This window comes from Tasmannia lanceolata, unplaced genomic scaffold (assembly GCF_043159265.1).
Source record: "Tasmannia lanceolata isolate RefF3 unplaced genomic scaffold, GAP_Taslan_0.1 ptg000022l, whole genome shotgun sequence".
NCBI classification, from domain to species: domain Eukaryota; kingdom Viridiplantae; phylum Streptophyta; class Magnoliopsida; order Canellales; family Winteraceae; genus Tasmannia; species Tasmannia lanceolata.
In genome coordinates, this window is record NW_027518699.1 from 137,501 (window position 1) to 142,500 (window position 5,000).

A 5,000-nucleotide genomic window follows, 5' to 3' on the forward strand; every position below is an offset into this window, starting at 1 on the left:
AGCCTCGCATGCGAGCCTTGCACCCTAGCCATGCAAACTAGCCTTGCACGGTAGCCATGCACACAAGCCGTGCACATTAGCCATGCGCACAAGCCCCGCACACTAGCCTTGCGCACAACCCTTGCACACAAGCCATGCACTCGAGCAATGCACACAAGCCTTGCACTCAAGCAATGCACACAAGCCCTGGACACTAGCCTTGCACACGGGCCTGGCACACAAGCCTTGGGCACTAGCCTTGCGCACTAGCGTTCCACATGAGCCTTGCACACTAGCCTTGGACACTAGCCTTGCACACAGGCCTTGCACACTAGGCATGCTTGGGCGAGCTGATCCCGCATCAAGTCGACGGGTCTAGGCATTCTTGGGCGCAGATCCCGCATCGTCTCGTCGCGTCTGGGCGCAAACACGTCGCGTCTCGTTGCGTCTTCAGAAGTCGTCGCTAACAGCACCTTTGGTTGCCACTGGTGGTTAGGCTGGTTGGTTGCGCAAACCCTATAGGAGGGTGGCATGCTGGTGGGCGTTTTTGCCCGGATAGGCACTAGAATGTGCAGATTTTGGGCGTTTTTGCCTGGATAGGCTAAGGAATGGGCATGCTTTGGGCGTTTTTGCCCGGATAGGCACCGGAATGCTTGGCCTTGGCTTGTCCTAGCAAGGCATTGCTGGGTTGGGCTCCCTTGGCCTTTTGGGCGCCTTGGACGATGTCTTGCGAAGACCATGGGCACAAGGCCATGGCATATGGTGAGGAAAGGACCACGGTTGCCAAGGTTAGGCACCGGAATGCTTGGCCTTGGCTTGCCAAAGCAGGGCATTGCTGGGTTGGGCTCCCTTGGCCTTCCGGGCGCCTTGGACACTGTCTTGGGAAGACCATGGGCACAAGGCCATGGCATATGGTGGGGAATGGACCACGGTTGCCAAGGCTAGGCATATAGAGAGGAATTGCATTTTTGCCCGGATAGGCACCGGAATGCTTGGCCTTGGCTTGCCATAGCAGGGCATTGCTGGGTTGGGCTCCCTTGGCCTTCCGGGGGCCTTGGACGCTGTCTTGGGAAGACCATGGGCACAAGGCCATGGCATATAGTGAGGAATGGACCACGGTTGGCAAGGCTAGGCATATAGAGAGGAATGGACCACGGTTGCCAAGGTTGCGCAAGTTTTGGGCATTTTTTGCCCGGATATGCCCAAGTATGCCCCGATAGGCCCGTTACGCCCCGGTATGAACGCGTATGCCCGGATAGACTCGGTATGCCTTGGGATACATGCGTATGCCCCGATAGGCTTGGTACGCCCCGATATGCGCACGTGTGCCCCAGTAGGGCTCGGTATGCCCCGGTATGTACGCGTGTGCCCCGATAGGCCCGGTATGCCCCGATATGCACACGTGTGCCCCAATAGGGGTCGGTATGCCCCGGTAGGTACGCGTGTGCCCCGTAATGCACGTTTCGCAGATCTCCCCGCATGTCCCGCCCCTATATGTAATACTTACTTACTTACTTACTTTCTTTCTTGCTTGCTTGCTTGCTTGCAATGGTTGGGAGTGCCCGGCATGCCCCGCTGCAGAGACCAAGGGCGCAATGACTTGGCACCGCGGATGCCGGGACTCCGGCACTTCCCGTGGCACTGATGGTTGGTTCCAAAGACAAAAGGCCGTGCAAGGCCACCCCACCGCGGATGATTTTGCTCGTGCTGGCGCCGTTGTGTGGCCAAAGAACATGCGCGAATGCTCGTGTCGGAAGGGTTGGTGTCCTGGCCCCGCGGGTGTCACGAATGCTCGGTTGCGAAGACCATGGGACCAGAGCCATGGCACGTCGGATGATGGCTCCAGCTGGCGCCCCGGCACTTTCTGTGGCATTGATGCTCGGTTTCAAAGACAAACGTGCGCAGGGCCAGGGGACCGCGGATGACTGCTCGTGCTGGCCCCGTTGGGCGGCATTGATGGTCGGTTGCAAAGAAAATGCGCGATTGCTCGTGTCGGGGCCTGGCAAGCCAAGGCCAAGCGAGCCATGGCAACGCGGATGATGGCTCCAGCTGGCGCCCCGGCACTTTCTGTGGCATTGATGCTCGGTTTCGAAGACAAACGTGCGCAGGGCCAGGGGACCGCGGAGGACTGCTCGTGCTGGCCCCGTTGGGCGGCATTGATGGTGTGTTGCAGAGAGCATGTGCGATTGCAAGTGTCGGCCGGGTTTGGGTTCCCTTGGGCTTTCGGGTGCCTTGGACGCTGTCTTGCGAAGACCATGGGCACAAGGCCCCGTCCTGGCCCCTTGTTCGATTCGCTCTCGTCTTGCGCTTGCTTCCAAGGTCCTCCATGACCTTCCCCATGGCCTTGCTAGATCCCCCCCATGACGCATGACCTCTGTCCGTTGATTGGTTTTGAGTGCACACCATGCCCGGCTTGGCACCGTGTTGTCGCGTGAGTGGCATTTGGATCGTGCATGCTGGTGGGCTACCTGCCAATGCGCACAAGCCTTGCACACTAGCCTTGCGCACGAGCCTTGCACAAAAGCCTTGGACACAAGCCTTGCGCACAAGCCATGCGCACAAGCCTTGGACGCTAGCCTTGCACACAAGCCATGCATACAAGCCTTGCTCACAAGCCTTGGGCACTGGCCCATCGCAGTAGCCTTGCACACAAGCCTTGCGCACTAGCTTTGGGCACGAGCCTTGCGCACTTGCCTTGGGCACTAGCCTTGCACACAACCCTTGGGAACTAGCCTTGCGCACCAGCCTTGCCCACAAGCCTTGCACACCAGCCTTGCACACTAGCCTTGCATACAAGCCTTGCACACTAGCCTTGCACACAGGCCATGCTCACTAGCCTTGGGCACTAGCCTTGCACACAGACCTTGGGCACTAGCCTTGCGCACTAGCCTTGCCCACGAGCCTTGCACACTAGCCTTGCACGCAGGCCTTGCACGCTAGGCATGCTTGGGCCAGCAGCTCCCGCATCAAGTCGGCGGGTGTAGGCACGGTTGGGCGCAGATCCCGCATCGCCTCGTCGCGTCTGGGCGCAAACCCGTCGCGTCTCGTTGCGTCTTCAGAAGTCGTCGCTAACAGCACCTTTGGTTGCCACTGGTGGTTAGGCGGGTTGGTTGCGCAAACCCTATAGGAGGGTGGCATGCTGCGGGGCGCTGGAATGCGCAGGCTTAGGGCGTTTTTGCCCGGATAGGCACTGGAATGTGCTGGTTTTGGGCGTCTTTGCCTGGATAGGCTAAGGAATGGGCATGCTTTGGGCGTTTTCCCCGGATAGGCACTGGAATGGGCTGGTTTTGGGCGTTTTTGCCTGGATAGGCTAACGAATGGGGCATGCTTTGGGCGTTTTTGCCCGGGTAGGCACTGGAATGCCTGGCCTTGGCTGGGCATTGCTGGGTTGGGCTCCCTTGGCCTTTCAGGCGCCTTGGATGCTGTCTTGGGAAGACCATGGGCACAAGGCCATGGCATATAGTGAGGAATGGACCACGGTTGGCAAGGCTAGGCATATAGAGAGGAATGGACCACGGTTGCCAAGGTTGCGCAAGTTTTGGGCATTTTTTGCCCGGATATGCCCAAGTATGCCCCGATAGGCCCGTTACGCCCCGGTATGAACGCGTATGCCCGGATAGACTCGGTATGCCTTGGGATACATGCGTATGCCCCGATAGGCTTGGTACGCCCCGATATGCGCACGTGTGCCCCAGTAGGGCTCGGTATGCCCCGGTATGTACGCGTGTGCCCCGATAGGCCCGGTATGCCCCGATATGCACACGTGTGCCCCAATAGGGGTCGGTATGCCCCGGTAGGTACGCGTGTGCCCCGTAATGCACGTTTCGCAGATCTCCCCGCATGTCCCGCCCCTATATGTAATACTTACTTACTTACTTACTTTCTTTCTTGCTTGCTTGCTTGCTTGCAATGGTTGGGAGTGCCCGGCATGCCCCGCTGCAGAGACCAAGGGCGCAATGACTTGGCACCGCGGATGCCGGGACTCCGGCACTTCCCGTGGCACTGATGGTTGGTTCCAAAGACAAAAGGCCGTGCAAGGCCACCGCACCGCGGATGATTTTGCTCGTGCTGGCGCCGTTGTGTGGCCAAAGAACATGCGCGAATGCTCGTGTCGGAAGGGTTGGTGTCCTGGCCCCGCGGGTGTCACGAATGCTCGGTTGCGAAGACCATGGGACCAGAGCCATGGCACGTCGGATGATGGCTCCAGCTGGCGCCCCGGCACTTTCTGTGGCATTGATGCTCGGTTTCAAAGACAAACGTGCGCAGGGCCAGGGGACCGCGGATGACTGCTCGTGCTGGCCCCGTTGGGCGGCATTGATGGTCGGTTGCAAAGAAAATGCGCGATTGCTCGTGTCGGGGCCTGGCAAGCCAAGGCCAAGCGAGCCATGGCAACGCGGATGATGGCTCCAGCTGGCGCCCCGGCACTTTCTGTGGCATTGATGCTCGGTTTCGAAGACAAACGTGCGCAGGGCCAGGGGACCGCGGAGGACTGCTCGTGCTGGCCCCGTTGGGCGGCATTGATGGTGTGTTGCAGAGAGCATGTGCGATTGCAAGTGTCGGCCGGGTTTGGGTTCCCTTGGGCTTTCGGGTGCCTTGGACGCTGTCTTGCGAAGACCATGGGCACAAGGCCCCGTCCTGGCCCCTTGTTCGATTCGCTCTCGTCTTGCGCTTGCTTCCAAGGTCCTCCATGACCTTCCCCATGGCCTTGCTAGATCCCCCCCATGACGCATGACCTCTGTCCGTTGATTGGTTTTGAGTGCACACCATGCCCGGCTTGGCACCGTGTTGTCGCGTGAGTGGCATTTGGATCGTGCATGCTGGTGGGCTACCTGCCAATGCGCACAAGCCTTGCACACTAGCCTTGCGCACGAGCCTTGCACAAAAGCCTTGGACACAAGCCTTGCGCACAAGCCATGCGCACAAGCCTTGGACGCTAGCCTTGCACACAAGCCATGCATACAAGCCTTGCTCACAAGCCTTGGGCACTGGCCCATCGCAGTAGCCTTGCACACAAGCCTTGC